The sequence below is a fragment of the Rhyacophila brunnea genome, unplaced genomic scaffold, assembly GCF_057557595.1.
Source record: "Rhyacophila brunnea isolate RB1 unplaced genomic scaffold, BYU_Rbru_1.0 scaffold_10, whole genome shotgun sequence".
Lineage (NCBI taxonomy): Eukaryota > Metazoa > Arthropoda > Insecta > Trichoptera > Rhyacophilidae > Rhyacophila > Rhyacophila brunnea.
The window spans coordinates 34975649-34993947 of NW_028232752.1; the positions used below are offsets into that span (position 1 = coordinate 34975649).

The 18299-nt window shown below is 33.5% G+C and overlaps 1 long non-coding RNA gene across 2 annotated transcripts; it reads left to right on the plus strand.

Moving 5' to 3' along the window:
• Nucleotides 1-651: 651 nt before the first annotated feature.
• Nucleotides 652-10702, plus strand: LOC147079140 (uncharacterized). 2 transcript variants are annotated; one of them, XR_015071440.1, is made up of 4 exons: nt 652-830; nt 7968-8048; nt 8799-9404; nt 9970-10702. It is a non-coding gene; the product is annotated as an uncharacterized LOC147079140 (long non-coding RNA). The 2 variants fall into 2 exon arrangements; XR_015071441.1 differs by lacking the exons at nt 652-830; nt 9970-10702 and having other exon boundaries at nt 7768-8048; nt 8799-8972.
• The last annotated feature ends 7597 nt before the right edge of the window (nt 10703-18299 follow it).

Here is an 18299-nt window from a genome sequence, read left to right on the forward strand (position 1 = left end):
GTTGCAAACGCAATTCTCATATTAAATTTGTGTGGGATAATGTCGTTCGTTTCCTTAACCATTGTTTCACCCAGTATTTGTGTACCCTTTGCTTCGTTATTAGATTATCTGCCACCCAATAACCCAAAAAACACAAAACGTCGGTATCATTTAACGCCATCACGATTTAACTGTCAAATTTACGTATATTATCTATGCTGTCAAAGTCGACGGTTTTACTCGTCAAATTAATAATATAGTACCTCGTTTCGTTGAACGTCTGTTAGCCAGTAGCAGAATGTAGAAAAATCTGAAGACTTATTGTCCTCGGACTTTTGGCTCGCCAATGGAGCGCTGGCATAAAAAAACGAGCCGACCATGAAAAATAGGGAACATGCGGCCCGCGGCGAAATATTTTTCCTAAAAAAAACAAGCCGACTATGAAAATCTGGTAACCTGCGGCCCGCGACAAAATATTTTTCCTAAAAAAAACAAGCCGACTATCAAAATATTTCTCCTAAAAAAAACAAGCTGACTATGAAAAATTGGGAACCTGCGGCCCGCGGCGAAATTTTTTTCCTAAAACAGAAATCTACTGATATTTTGTCGAATCTACTGAATTTTTTTTACACATTCTACTGAAATTAAAAATTTTGACTTGGCAACACTGCCTAGGCATCTATTTTTTAAAAGGGTGAACAAACTGACGCTTGCTTTGAAAATGGAATTTTTAATTTATTTTTGCAGCACGGATGTGATACAAACAATAAATTGCATCACGGGAAAAAGAATGCAAACGCAATTTACGTCAGCGCCTATCGTCTTGTATACTAGGAATTGTTATTTGAAAGGTGAGTACCTACCATCGGTAAATATATATTCAAAAGTAATGAGAAAAATAAAATAAAAAATTAAGATGTATCGTGGTCCGTGGAGTTCTATATACCAAAAATACGTGTCAAATTCGGTACATTTCTATTGGGTGGTAAGAATGAATGACATAAGATTTATCATCAAAATTACGATAAAAATATACGTAAATCTATTACCTAGCGAAACGCTAAACGTAAATTGGAATTTATTATATCCTTATATCTTTTTTTTCAAATTTAAAAAACATCGATTTAGAGGTTAGAAAGCATGCAATTAAAATCGAAAAATCCTCTATTCACTTCCAAGGTGAAGATATTCACCAAGATTTATTTTCAACACGTCTAGTATTCTCAATACTTTCTATAACCTGATTCCTAAACCTAAACAATTTTTCACAAACATGTGTTTGGATCCAGCGTGTCTATTCCTTAGACTATGTACGCAAGACGCTTCCCGCTGCTATCTAAGGAAGGTTTGTATCGAATTGTTGTAATTGTTATAATAAGTGCTATGTTTTAACAGCACTTTTCTTGGCAAAGCTAAACTTTCGAGCGAGATGACTGTTTAGACCACGGGTTCCCAACCTCGGAACGCGACGGGTTTTCTGTGGGGTCGCCAGCTTATAAAGCTAAAAAAAAATTCACTATAATGCAATTTTTATTTTGGGCAGAGAGGTGGTGGCGTTCTCATTGCTGTACACTCCGACCGAGCAGACAGTATATCTGTTGTTGACTGTCACTTTGCTGCAGCTGTTGACGTCGTTATTATTCGATTACGGTGAAATGGGTCATTTTTCACTGTTTGTTGCGTGTATTTTCCACTGCGATCGTCTCGCGATGCATATAATTCGTTCTTTTCATACTTTGAAAACTTGCCAGTTGATAATTGTATAACCATCATTGGTGATTTCAATTTGTATTCATCTCATTTTTTATCCTGTATGAATCTCAAGCAGTTTTCAGAGATAAGAAATTGAGATACCCGGGGTTCCAGCGGCTAGCTCAGGTGTCTATCGAACCCTGGATTCACAAAAAAAAGATAAAAAAAGGATTTATATATGTTGGTAAAATTAAATAAAACACTAAGTCTTTCTCGTGCGGTCTTAGCGTTATATATTTTAATATTTGGTTGGACAACGTTACTTTATAGTCCATTACATATTTTGTTTTTACAATAAGTTACGCAGGTCCGTACACGGTTTACAAAGGACGCTTACTAACTTTCTTTTTCAAATTCCCCGTACCCACGCCGTCCAGCAAAAAGGACTCTCGTGATTGGCCAAATTTTATCGCGTGGTGCTTTTGATTTGACGAATCACGAGGACCACCCCGGCGCAGGCGCGTGGAGATTTTAACGTTGCTGGCAAGCACCGCAAAATTTATTATATATGAATACTTATATTAGTCTTAAAATTATCTCTCTCATCCATCATAATTTAAACTTTTTAAATCAAATTAAATTTATCTTAATTACACCTCCGCCCAGTATGTGATTTTCACACACCGGACGAAGGCCTTTACTTATGAATAAAAAAAAATTTACGTAGTTGAGCAAGGAATCAGATTAGATGTTTTATGAAGCCGTTTCTAGAGGTCAGGGTTACGTTTCGACTTATGACTACTAAATGATTATTTTACACCGGGAGAAGCCCGCCTGTAACAGGGGTGTATCAAAATGTGAAATCGCGAATTTTAGACTTAGTTTTGGCGGATTCAGATTGTTGTGTACCGGTACATGCCTGTGCCGACCCACTTATACCTGAAGATGCATAATATCACCCTGCACTCTCAATAGATTTGCCATTAAATTCTTTACGGTTCACAAATAGTCGTATTCAACATCATAATGTTGGAAATGGAGACAGTGAATGTACTGAATCGAAGTTTATTAATAATAATTTGTGGAATTTCTTTAAGGGCGACCTATTGCATATGTATTACGAATTTCTGAATGTTGATTGGGAAATTTTATATTCGATTAGTGGCGTCAATGCTGCAGTGAAGGTATTTTACCAATGTATATATAATGTATTTATTTTGACAAGTCATTCTTTATAAAAAAAATCATCGGCTCTTCGCGTCGCTACCCAAAATGGTTCAATTTTGATTTAATTAAAACATACGACTAAAGCACTTGCATCACAAAAAATGGAAGATAGCAAAGTGTCTTAGCGATTATATTTTATTTTCTTATATCATATCACGTGTATTATATCAAATCTTGGCCCAATTATGTTTCTTATATTCATTAATGACATTGTCAATGTTATCAATGGAATCCAGTTTTTACTCTTGGCAGACGATTTAAAACTATATGTGTCAATTCACAGTGAATTAGATTGTCACATATTACAAAATAACTAGTGGAACTTTTTTATATTATAATAAGTGAAGGTAATTCCATAAACAACGTTTTTTGTGTAATTGAATTTGATCAAATTATATACCTACAATATATTATAATATACTATTATACTATCATAAAAATGTCAATACGATATAATAAAATATTGTACTTATTTAAAAAAATAATAATTATTTGAATAGGTATATCTATATCGACTGTGGAAAGGCAAAATGAGTTAATCCACACTAATCAAATTTTACAGGAGGCACAAAAAACGTTTTGATAATGATTTTGGGCCAAAGTCTAAATTTAAAATAGACACAAAGTTGAAGTGCATGATGATTAATAATTTGGTGTTTTTTTTTCCCCAATCTATATTTAAATAATGAAGTTATTGAAGAAAAACTAATAAAAATGAGGGTTAAGTCAATTTACCTGACAAAAATTATCAACATTATCTTGAGTTAGACAGCTTAAAGCCTTTTACCTCACCAATTTGAAATGGTTTATTCACAAAATACATGACTTATGCAGGTAGCAACCTTCTTCCTCACTTATTTTAAATAACATTCTTAGGCGTGTATTGCATTATAATAACAATATTATAGTGTTTCACTATAATATTTATATATTTTTTCATTTTCTACAGTTGAATAAATTAATCAAAATAAAATAATAAATTTCACACAATTTTCAGAAGATTTTTTTTATTAAATGACATTAAAATTTTAAAATAAAAAACACAATAATTATTACTAAATTAAATTTAATACATAAAAGGGCACAAGATTAAAAAGTAAAATGGAGCCTATTAATAATATTGAGGTTTAAAATTAGAATAAACATAATTTAATAATACACAAAAACGAAACATTTTAAATAAAATTGGTAATTTACAAGAGAATAATTACAATTCTATATTTTCAGAAAAAATAGAACTATTGTAAAATAAACCTAATATTATAAATATTTTATTCTATATCCGCTGTTGATGGGCAATTATCTTCTTCATCAGTCTCTAATAAAATATCCGGAACATCTTCCGCCATACTCATGGCCCTGTACTCCGCATGGTATCTATCTGGGATCACAGAATTTTTGCATAATTCCATCAAATCCTTGAATTTTGCCGGAGTTATGCAAAGGGGTTTTGAATATAGAGGACTTGGAACAGGATATTGGGTTTGGCGGCAGTTTCTTCTAGTCTTCACATCGAAGTCAATTCTTTCTTGCGTTTCGAGAAATGAATAATATATGCCAATGGTATTCCCCTTCGTCAAAGAAACTCGACGGATGTCCCTGATCATTATTTTCTTACCATCATTTGATTTGGCATTTGCAGGAAACATATACTCTTGTGTTGGTTTCCAGTTATTAAAAGATTTGAAATTAAGGACATTCATGTGGAACGGTCCAGGGTTATTGCGTGCATTTGTAAGAATGGTAGGCCATTCTGACGGTGCCCAAATAATTTTTTTACGGTAATTGGATTCGATGCATGCATGCATCGAATCCACTGGCATGTATGTATGGCCCGGCAACAAGAAATTTAGTGTTATCTCTTGTATACATTTACTTGAATTAATAAAGTAATGCAACATAGACATGACTTGCCTATTCTTGTTTTGCCCTGGGCAGCTGTCACAATAGAGTGCCACAGTTTTTTTCGTGCCATTGTCGTCAATATCTTGTAAATATTTATATACAATTGAGCACACTTCATTTGATCCCCGGTTTCCGTCAATTTCACCCCACAAATTACAATGCCCTATGCGTGTAATACTTTCATAGAAGGTTAAATTATACATTGCATACTTTCTTGAATAATATAAAAGCATGCTCTCACCATGCGGGGTGTTCAGGACCTTTTGAAGGTCAAATGATGTGCATAAAAATGATGCATCTTCTTTGCCTCGAGCTTGGTCTCGATCAAAAGCTTGTTTGGTGAGCTCTTTCTCTTCTAAATGTTTTTTAAATTGTATATCGTAGTCTTCCGGAGTCAGCCCTTTAAATTTTTCGCAAGTCATGCATTTATCTTTCTTCGGCGTATGAATGCCAATGTTGAATTTCTCTCTAAAAATACATCTGAAGACTTTTTCCTTCACTGCGCTCTGACTTTCAGATTCTTCGTGGGCTTTGTATAGACGGTATATGTTTGACAGATTTTTACAATCAGACGTCAGGTATTTTTTTTCTGTATTGATTCGATTATAATGAGACGGCACCGCAGGCAGCATTTTAATAAAATGCTCCACTCGTGATGACAAACCGGTAGGAGTTTTGTTGACTGGGACCCTCTTACCCCGTTTGTCTTCCTTAGGAGTATCAATACCCGTCTTATTTGCATAAGTGTACTGTAATAATTTTTGGCTAATATCTAATGTTTTTAAAATGAATTGTTGACATACTTGATAACGTATGTTACCAGTTTTGGGCAAAGAATAATTAAATGTTGATTTACGTTCTTAAGCGTTAAGGCTAGTTGCCACATACCTGCGTTTGACTTCATTACGTGTTATACACATAATCAAAAAGAAACGTTGCGCTTTATCTAAGTTCCAATACTGATCAAATATTTCTTGACGTTCTTGTTCGTTGAAATTACTGCAGCATTTATTAAAACATTTCATGTTTTGACATGCCACAGCTTTAACTCCTTTAGCTGGCACGATTATATTTTGGTTGATATATCCTGTGTAACACAAGCCTTTTGATTTGTTTTCTTTTCTGCCATCTCCTAACATTTTTCTTCTGAGGTTTTTTCAAACCGTCCTTTCCTACAATATCCATTGACGTTACTGCATTTGGATCTGTAACAAATGAGAAAATACATTATGCATCATAATCAGCCGGGATCGATCCACTGCTGGATGAAGGCCTCTCCATAGCTCCTTCTACTCAAATCGGTCCCTAGTTCTTCACTGCCATACAACACCAAACGTTATGAGATCCAGCGAAATTATTATAAATACAAAAATGTATCGATTTGAATAAATTATATTAGCTATCTGTAGATCGTTTTGACTTGACTTCACTTCAAAAATCATATTATAAATTATAAACAAAGTGTAATCAATTATTATAAAGTATACCTTCGTTTAGTGTTGTATCAGGTGCAGGTAAGAATATAATGCTTTGGCTCGTTGAAGGTCCATCCGGATAATAAGGCATGATTGTACAGCCTTCAGCATCAGTGAATTCCATTGAATTGATGTCTCCATAGACATTGTTCAGGGGACTGTCGTCACAGTCGACATACGAGCATTCATTTTGATCTGTGAAAAAATACACACATTAAGACTGGTGACAATCATTATAATATTAGCTCTATAATACATAGATTCAAGGTCTTCTTATTCTTCAAATATAATTCAATCTTAGTCATTTATAATAATAACACAAATTACCAATATTTGTAGGCGGAATATTCTCTTGACAGTCATTCGATATGTCCAGAAGTGGTTCTCTGTCAGGCAAAGCTTCAGCATCTAAAAATTAAAAACACGGACATTTTACTTTCGATTTATGTTATAACTATAATATATTAACATAAAGCAGTGCATAATAATAATATTAGTCTATTACAATGATATTAATCGTAAATTAAAGTGAATTGAAAACAATTTCAATTGAGAAGTGTTTTTGACACGTCGCATAACCTATAAACCGCATGGCGGTGTTTTACGTGAATATAGCAAATATTGTATTACTTTTCTCAGATATTATGAATAATAGATCGATAATCAACAATTAAAACACAATATAAGTTTTAACAGGCCGTTTCATACCTATATAGATAGAATTTACTATAACTCTTCACGTGTGTGAGATAAAAACTTCAAGATGTAATTTTAAACACTTACCGTTCTTGTCGGGATTATTTGCTGCGTCCATATTAACACCACACATTTTGAGAATCATTTTGCATCGTTCTGTTGCCATTTTAATTGAATGTTTAAATTTTAAATGCTTTTTTATGAAGAGACTGTCGAAATCCTTGTTATCTGTCAAACGAGCGCGCGAGAAATGTAAGTGGCACAAGTCTTCTTTCTGGTTTATAACTTACCCGGTCGGCCGGCAGAGTTTAGTAAAATTACCATGATTCTCATACATTTGCGGCTTTAAGATGCATAACGCCTTTTACCTTTCCGTAAAAGATTACGTGATTGACTAATAATGTCATTGATGTGGAATAAATCCTTTTTCCTGGACGCAAATTTCAAACATCCTACTTTTTTAAAAATTAAAAGCTAAAATTTGATAATAATTTGGCATTTTGCAGCTTACATCCTTTAGAAAGAACGTGTATTTAGTTGTGTGCCATGCTATTATTCAATAAAACCTATTTTGCAAAAACTGAGGGTTAAATCCTTTTGCCTTTCCACAGTCGATATATAATAATATTATAGTAGAATATATTATATCCTTAAATAATATGTAAATGAATTTTTGTCTAGCAATTTAACACACTGGCAACTTTAAATTTAATTATGGTAACTTACTGGCATCTGGTTGGGATTGACCAAAGTTTTTAGTAACAGATTTTTAGAAATTCATGGTAGATGCCTTTAAATATAAATAGATGGCGTAAAAGTCACATTATGTGTGTTATTTAGGCAAAGACATCGCCTTAACAATCTATTTTTTAAGCATTTTTTGTTTCAATAGCTTGTAGCATAGTTGTATAGCACGGATTTACCATGATCACGATATTAGTGAACCGTTTATCTAACCGTGGCAAAAAAGACATTTGTATAAAGATTCTCCAGTTTCAGTATACCTACACGGCACAGGAGAAGCCCCAGCCCGAGACGTCTCAACAAGCAATCAGCACGAATCAAAACATTCAGGTAATTAATGAGACATTAAAATTACTTATACGAGGTTTTTTAAAAATATTCTTCACAATAATTTATACACTTTTCCTTTAACTACCTACTTATGTGTTTGAAACAATCTGGAAAGCATTTTTCCCACTTTGCAGAAGGTAACTCCAAACCATGGTTTTTGAATGCACCAACCGCCTCTTCTAGTGTAGAAAATCGTTGACCACGCAATTTATCTTTGACTGTCGGGAATAAAAAGAAATCATTCGGTGCCAAATCGGGGCTGTACGGCGAATGACCCATCATTTTCAGAGGGACATTTTCAACTGAGGCGGACGAAACTGGTCCTAATCTACTAGTACTACAAAAAAATTGCATTTTATTAAATAAAAACAACAATACAATGCAGTTCCACCATGAATTAACAAAATAAAAAAAATTACTTAATATTATTTAACATACTTAATTTTAATAATATTTTGTTTTTTTTTCGTATTTATTTACGTATACCGTGATTTGACATTCGATAAATCCAGCGCTCGAAATAGAAAAGTTTACGAACCGGAGCGCTCGATATTTTATGAAGATATTAACATAGTTATCAAATTTTGCGTGTATTTTATAAAAACACGCCTGTTAGATTTTTTTGTTTTATGGTACGAGAGACCTTAACCTTACACAAGGATTAGAAATTATAGCTTAGTAGATTCTAGCACCTACTTGCTTGGACAATTTCAACTCTTAATTTTAATGGTGTTTTCTTTTGTTTAACAGGAGTGGTCTGCCTCTGCCTCGTAACTGCGGGGTATGCAGACTGGCTTTTAGGCACCCATATGCGCTAAAGCTGCACGAAGAGCGGCACCACAGAAACCTTTGGCCGCATGATTACAGAATCACATCGAAATCCATTCTGCACAAAGCAAATATTGCGTCGGCATATCAAAATGAAGCACGACTTTGAGTGTGACCGATGCCGCTCAATTACTCACTTATTCAAAATTTTTGTTAGTATAATATTTTTTGCATGGTCATGCATAATTTTGTTACTTATTTTATAATTGCTTGACTAAGTATAACTACCGCCCCAGAAAATTATTGCAAATATCCTAAGCAAGCAAGCGGTCACCCGCCAACGCTCCGTCCGATAAATCATCAAATATCCGATCCCGATACATTCGCTGAGTCTCGATCTACCGCAAAACAGACCATCAACTTCACCAGAGATATAAAGCAGTATAATTCATCCGAATTAACCTACTGCTCACACCCGCCATCCGCAAGCACACATCGAAGACCAAAAGGGCAGAAATAATGGTAGCTCGCCGAGCATATAATTGATTCTCCGCCCCACAAACCACCAGACCATCAGAAAGTATGCAGGTGTGTTACTATCATAAAACATATCAGATTCTGTGAAAAATAATTTAAATGTATATGCATAAAAATGTTTGTCTTTTCGCTGGGGCAGAGTAGAATTTACGTATAATTATTATGAAATAACACGATTTATAAGACTTTCTGTCAGTAAAAAAGTCACTGAAATTTGAATTAACCAAAGAGATTGGACTCATTAACAAAATAAACAGGGGTGTATTGTAGTAAGGTACATTGTGTATTGTATTTGTTTTGAAATAATGTAAAATAGTATCACAACGTAAAATTCGGAAAGTTAGTAAAACATAAACACTTTTATTTGATTTGACTATTACCTATTAGTTCAAAAAAAATCTATAGTAGATAGAGCAGCATAAAGGATATAATGTATTATGTATGCTGGGTGTATGTAGTATTTATTTTGGTATAAGTACCTACTATAATTTCTAGTTTAAAAAAATATACATGCATTAATTAACCACTATTGTGCTAGGAAAACCCCAAATTCTATTTGTTTGAGGAGTAACTTTACTGTTATCAAAACTTCAATGAATAAATTCTTTCTTTTCAGAATGTCTTCTTCTTCCACGGCGCTATATCCCGGGGTGGGATTTGGCCTCCTCCACAACCGCTCTCCACTCTGGTTCAGAATGTACATTTAATAAATTTATTGGACCTAGTTGAAATTATCTACTTAAATATTTTAATGTATTATGGGTTGGAGCTATTAAAATATATTATTAATTAAAATTAATGTTGTCCTTTATTTTCCACTTTATAACATATAATCACATAACACTTACTCGTATACTAATATAAAGTTTGAATATTATTACTATATACATTCCTGGCATCCATTCAGTCGGACTTTTAGACTGAAGAGTTTTTTTTTTATATTACTGCAGCCTCCAGTATTTCGGCAAAAAATATAGTATGCGTTGAATGATGAATACTTTTCTGCATTTTCCAAAAATTACGCGTAAACTAATTAACGTCACCTTTTTTTTAGACAAAAATTCAAATGTAAAGTAATTAACGTATGGTTTTCTTAAACAAAAATTCAAATGATGAAGATTTTTCCCAGGGCTTCGAACCAGAACTGAATTGATAACCGGAAAAACCGTTATTTTTGTAGGAACGAAAACCCGAACAGAACTGAAAAAAAACTATCGGTTCGGTTTGGTACATGTTCAGACACGCGCGGAAACTTATTACCCACTTCAGTTGTAGGCGTAAAAATTAATCACCTGATTACCGGAAACCGGAACCGAACAGATACTTATATTTTTACTTGAACAGGAACGAAAACTGAAACGAAAAAAAAAACGATTTGAAGCCCTGATTTTACCTAATAATATTTTATTTGTGAATTTCGAAGAGGTTGGTAATCTTTTTGATTAATTTCGAATATAATAATATATTTTTGGGCTGATAATATGAGGTCCATTTACCTGGATCACCCAATGTTAAAACTCCAACTTTTTTTGGGTGCATTTGTTTGTGCACGATTTTTTTTCGTTTGTGCACCTATAATAACCGAAAAATTCCAATTTCAAATTGGGTGTTCCAGCTAAACGTTGGGTCACCCAATGTTAAAACTCCAACTTTTTTTGAGTGCATTCGTTTGTGCATCGTTTGTGCACGCATTTTTTTCGTTTGTGCACGCACATTAAGGGGGTTATTCGCATTTCAATTTGGGTGACCCAGCTAAATGCTGGATACTTGTGTCACTAAACTTAGATTTTTTTAAAAAATTAAATTGTAAACTCTTGTGCGTCGTTAGTGCACGATTCTTTTTTGCCTTTTCACCTATATTGAGCGCGCTATTTGATTTTTAAGTTTGTATGCAAAACCTGACTGCGTGAGTTTAAATAATTTTTTTTTTGTGAATTCTCTTGTCGCATAACTAGTGGAAAATTCTGCATACTTGTTAATTTTTTTTCTTATATAGTTCGTGAGATATTAAATATTTGATGAACGTTAACTAGAACCACCCAACAAACTTTTTTAACTTTTTATTAAGTCATTAATTTGTCTATTATTGGCTTACGTTTGTGCACGTGCTTTTATTGTTTTCAAGATTACATCGTGAGAGATATTATTTTTTTAATTTAGTGACTTGATACTTGAACCAATAAATTTGCCTTAAAATTTTTTTGTTAAATGCATACGATTATGTTTATTTATTTAAACTTTTTTCACGTTTTTTCAAATTTTTATCTCTTATATTAAGCTAGAAATTTGATTTTGAATGGCCGTCAAGTTTTAACATTTCAAAGATTTTTTTTCACATTTTTTAAATGCATTCCTTTGAGTAATTCAATTACATGATTTTTCATGAAGTTTTTATTGTTTTTCCATTTGAATTACGCGAAAAATTCGCATTTTTACTAAGTACCGCGTCAAAATATCCAGAACAAAAACAACCGCATCTGTATGAATGGTCCGATCAAAAGAGTTTCGTAACAGCCAACACGGCCCCTACCTACCTGTTTTCCATTTATGTACTAATCCAAGATTATCAACATCTTCGTGCTTCAATTTGGAAAGGTGCGTTGTCAAAATATACTTTGCGAAGCGATTCGCAACAGTCATAGCTGTCACCAAAAACTGTTTTCACCACTCCAATGTCACAATATAATAATATTATATTATTTTTCTTACAAATTATTGATGGCTTTCACTATATTATCTTTAGACCTCGTGCGTTCATAAATGTTTTGTTGTGCATTAATTTATGACGAGCAAGCTTTATATCCAACGCTAGTTACTTTAAAAATCTCTTTTTATTAATTTTAAGTACGTTTAATAATAAGACAACCAATAAACAAAATTATAAGTAGTTATTATCCACCTTATCGTTTCGAATGACAGCGAATAATTAGTAATAATTATTTAAATATTAGTATTTTGTCATATATTGTCTATTAATATATATTAACAAGTTTGTTGTCGTTGCCTATCAAACGTCACAATCATCTGTCACATGAGATGCGCCTTTCATGTTTAGGGTACTGGATATACTATTTAATACACATTTATCCATCTATTTACCACATCCATGCTTAAGCAATTATAGTGGATAATAATTATTGTTCTCCCTAGAATTTTCCCAGCACCTATTAAGAGTGCGAAGTGCGAAAACATCTTTTTGGCTACATAAAGGCCCATCCTGACCAGAAACTTGTGTTGTCAACCTCATAAAATTTAACGATAATTATCATATTTTATTGGACCATAAATTACATTAATCGTTTGTTGAACTAAGTTGACAAATGTTGGGGTTGACAACATCGTCCTCACTGAAAGAAACTTGTGGCGACATTATAAAATGAGGTCAGCCATCATAAAAATAATCACTTTAGTCCGTAAGTTTTAATTGCTTTTATCGTATTGAGGATCGAATTTCTGTCGCTCGACACGAGTCACCACTTGTTTCGAGGCTGGCGGTAAAACTCAAAAGATTTAGCAACACACTTTAATGAAGGATCATTTTTAATTTATTGTTAATAAAATTCGCATACCAGTTGATTTTAGTACGAAGAGCTACGTAAGTAGGTAGGTACAGGAATTTAGTGATATCGACTATGTATTTTTTACTCTTTATTCTCCCGTGTAGGTAGCGATTGCCAATCAATTGGAGCATGTCTAGCACTTATTTTGATTATTATTTATTACGCATTTTGGGACATTTTTTACAGAATCAAAATAATAGTATTTTCGGACTCTCCGAAATCTCGAAAAAAAATTCTGAGAAACAACGCGTACGTATTATAAAGCAGTGGTTTCCAAACTTCATAGTACTACGCCTCCCTTTAAAAAAAATCCAATCTTGGCGCCCCAGCCTTTATTTCATTAAATAATACAGACACCTTTTTAAATATTCAACAATGTACCAATACAAAAATGAAAAAAAATATAAAAATAAACAATGTTTTAGGTACTACTACTTAGGTATATTATATTCATTTTTAAATTAATTTGTTTTTCACGCGATGAATGTGCTACACACACAACAGCATAATCAATTTCAATAGTAGTCAATCCGAATTCATCACCGTTCACTGACAAATGGATTCTATCATGGGCCGCACATCCTGAAGCGGGCCTTCAGGCCAGGATCTTTGGCGGGCCCAACTACCTATCGCTGAGGTTTATGGTAGTATGATGCTCCAATGTAGTGTTTAATAAATTATACACGGGAGTTATCATTTAAGTATATCTATCATCATATAGGTATCACATGAAATTGCAACGCATAAGCAAATATTTAAAATATGTATTAGCACTGAAACAAAGCACTACTTATAGCAATACAAAGCACACTTAACTATAAATAAAATAATGTGAAACATGCATTTGCAAACTAACCAAGAAATAGATTTTTGTTGCTTCAATATATCTGGCGCAGAAATCATTTAAAAGTGTTTCCACATGACGAACTTATTTTTTTTTAAATTTTGATTTCCAAAGCTCCAATTTTTTATGAATGCCTTTACTTTGTCTTTTTAAATCAGTGAATGCATTAGTGGTCCTTGCATTTATTTATTCACTCATTTTTTTTATTATCGTCCGTTATTCCTAAAAAATTGCCTCATTATGATTTGATCCTTTTATTTTATTTTTTCACGAGATAGCTAGCGTGCTTCACAATAGTATGGAAGTGAGGTATTATAAAATTAGTCTCCATATTTTCAGACAGGTTTGCAAACAACCTTTTATGGGACTGTTTTTTATGTAGTTGATAACTAGCGGCTGATTTATAAACTATGCATTTGCAAACTGCAAACCTGTGGCTACATTGTGTTAAACTTTTCGCGCCTCCTTTTGCAACACTCCGCGCCTCCCAGTTTGAAAATCGGTGCTATAAAGGTTCAAATTAATCCATTATGATCACGTACTGTATTTGCTGATTCTACTGATCACAGCAAACTGCCGCTACGGGAAAAAAGTATGTAATGATGTCGTTTTTATTGGTATTTAAAATGTTATCAGACTGATAACATCCCATCCCGTAGCCATATGCCCATACCGGTATACGGTACACAGAGTAGGTATCTATATTTTTTGGACGGATTTAGTTTTATTGTAGTGTCATTCATTTTATATATTTCATTGCGTGAACACGTGAAACAGCGGCGGTGGTTCTTTTTTTTTTTTTGTTATTACATATTAGTCATATTACATACCTACACACTGGTATATCATGGCACATTGGGACAATGATAAAATTATCACAGCTATTGAACATTGCAGAGAAGAAAGGTGTGTATGGGACCCAAAACACCCCAATCACAAGTGCCGCAATTCCAACCACGACGAATACTGATTTGTTACAATGTTGCCAGATTCTAAACTCAGTAGATATTTCGATATTTTAAAAAAATATCAGTAGGTACCTAAGTATATTGACAAAAATGGATACAAGTTAGTTATGGGGAATACAGCGGCAAACACATTTAGAAAATAGCTGATATAATGAATTATTTGATAAGTACCATATGATTTTATAAAAAAATGTTTGACGCATTACGAAATATATTTTAATAATAATAACAATAACTTATGCTTTAACATCATTAAATAAATTATTAATGATAATCATCATATTCTCGTTCGTAAAATATGAGTGGAATGAAATCTTAAATTGTATGTGTACACGCGGTGCTTCGAAATCAATTGCATCTAGGGATTACCGAATGAATATATCAATACCGGTATTTCAGAATTTCTTATTGAATACCGGTATTCGTCAAAACATATTATAGAATAAAGAAGTACTTACCTATCAATAAATATAACTATTAACATCTATTTAAAACACTATTGTATAGCAACCTAAAGAACCTAACTACATTTTTTTATTATGATGACCTTTGTAATAATGTATAGATCATTAGTATAGATATTTTAGAACTGCTAATTTTACCATAAGTCTGGGTACAGAAAACCTTGCTGAAATTCAACGTTTGCTGGATGTACTATCAACGCTGCATCAATAGTTATAGAATAGTTGGAAATATTTACCATGAATATTTTCTTTTTTGAAATATGTTAATTCATCGCGACAATTATATAAGTATATTAATTGAGGGATTTTATTTTAATATTATTTAACTACATTGTCGTCCTATACATTAAATTTAATATAGTATGCAGTAGTAAGTAATGACAAAATAATATTACATTCATTTTCGAAAAACATAAACGTGTACTTACGGTTTCTTAATACCGAAAATACCGGTATATTGGATTTTTGAAACTGGTATTTCGGTATCGATAAATAATTGAATACCGGTTATGAAATATGTACCGGTATTGAAATCCCTAATTGCATCATTATTATAACACGCGACACGCGAGCAATAAAAAATATAACGATAATTCTTTGATAGGTAAGAACAATGGCATTGGGTAAGAATGATTACGATTAGTCGATTACCTACATGTAAGTGTTTCCTGACTCTTTCCTGTACTCTGAGTCATGTTACATGTACCTACCTACATCTGCATCGAGGTTTGATTTAAAATAATATGTCATGATTAAGACAATGATATCGATTATTATCGTATTGGTATGGTTTATCTTTTTATTAAGAATTTATAGTAAAGTAAAATAATAATTTGGATGTCGTTTTTTTCTCTAAGGTTTATATCGACCAAATTGAAGTAGGTACTAACCTACATCTACCTATTTTGGGTTAGCCGTGTCAAATCACCAACGCATTTGAGATTGCAATATAGGTAGCTATAAGTACTGTCACGACCTCGGACTTCGGGTCTTATACCTAGAGTACCTTTTAGGGGTGTAGAGTGGCCTGAACACGCCCTTGGCCTCGTAGTCAAATAAACTGCACCGAGCCGCACCCTTGACCACCCAGAGGGACGTTTCTTTCCAGAAATAAGTCCCACGGCCCGTGTCTTTGAGGCTGAGGACACGGTTCGTGGAAGACCAGGCCTGAATAAATAAGAAAGCATGCGAGACGACGAATGAAATTGGGCTTTTGCCACTTAAACATGTCAGTAGAATGTGTAGGCAAAACGCCAATAGATTGTAATAACTTGTATTGTGAATGAAAGAGAGGAATGTTAGGCAGTGCTAGGAGAAGAAAAAGAGTATTACGTCATAACTAAATCGTAAGATATGTAAAATTAAGATATATAAAAAAATCCGCAGTACGGACACTACGTTGTAATAACGCGTAAGTGTGCCGTACAAAATAAATGTAAACAATTTAACAGCGTTGATTCCGAAATAGAAAATAATGTTAAAAGTCGGCCGGCAACATTGTCTTTGACCGTTGGAGATATGCAACGTCGCCCAAGAAAAAAACCGTTGGGGATGAATTTCAAGATGGCGAGAGGATGACGAAAATAGTAAGATGCGGGACACGTATTTCGTACTCGGTAACATAAACTATAAAAAAAAAATCGCGTGTCGATAGCATTTCGCGGCTATTGTATATTATAAGTAACCAGCTCGGGGATATAAAAATTTTGGAATCAATTGCGCTTATAAATTGTGTGTGATGAATAACCTATAATAATTCTTTAAAAAAAAGACATATTGTGTCCGTAAAACAAATTATAAAACTATATAATAATTATATGAAATCGACGTAAATATACCCTGCCGTTATAAAATTAATTCCGGTGCGTTATTTTACCCAGCCCAAATCCTAAAAAAAAAAACCATACTAAGAATAAAAAGTGATCGTTTACCAGTTACTAACAAAAAATTGTGATACCAGGGTTCGAATTGAACTTTGTCTGAGCTAGACCGGAACCCTGGAGTTATCAGTACATATAATATTTATTTGGGCGACTTAAACCTACCCACTGTAATAGGTACCTACAGTTTAAAGAGTGCATGATCCCAGCCGCAAATATCGAGCGCCTTTTGATAGGTAGGTATAGCAGGTGTCAAATGCGAATAAATAATAATAATCAGGCGAACGTTCCGTGGCTTACAAGAAAAAATGATGTTGCGCGACACGTTGCCTCTCTGTGTGGACAAATGAGCAACGTCTACAAGTAGCAACACCTTCGATTTTATTACCCTATTCCGAGACATAGTCGTTAAATTTTATGAGGTTGGCGACAAAAGTGTCCGGTGTAGTCTCACTTTAAGGAAGCGCTGTTGGCGACTAAATGGAAGGAGCTTGTTAGTTTATAATGGAATTGCGGTTAAAAATGGGCGGAGCATGTTAGTTCACAGTTTTAACACGTAGCCAAGAAGATTTTTTCGCACTATACATTTAAGTATTCTATGGTATTAATGTCACGATAAAGTCAATATTTTTTCCATTTCCTCATACCTATCATTTTCTATACACCCAGTGCCGAGGTCAATGTTGATGGATGAGCCATAATGCACCAGCACCTATGCCACGTACGCTCCACGAAAATAACTAGGATGCTGTCTGAACTGAGAGAATCTTACACTGTTTAACACTTTCATGAGACTCTATAGCACACCGGTGCGCCGTGAGACATTGCTAGGTGTGCTGCAGTGCATAGCTTGCAAAAAAAACAAATAATTTTGTATATTATACCATAATTACTTAATAGCCAAATTTGCGTACATGGCTGGTAATATATTTTAGCACCTGCATGTGCTTAATAAAACAATGCAAAGTCAGAATGAAAATAATATATTGACATGCTCTGATAAATTAGAAGGAGTTAAAAAAAGGATCTCTACAAATGTACCAAAGGACCTACCAGACCACCATTAAAAACAAACAATTAATTTTGGATCCGTCTCAAAAACAATTAACTTTGCTGCAAAAGAAATTTCATCATTATATTCATACAATCAATATGACTGGATTCGAAACCCTTTCGCAACCAATGCCGAAAATTCTATAGAAGCGCGTTCTCTATAAATTTGAGAGGAAT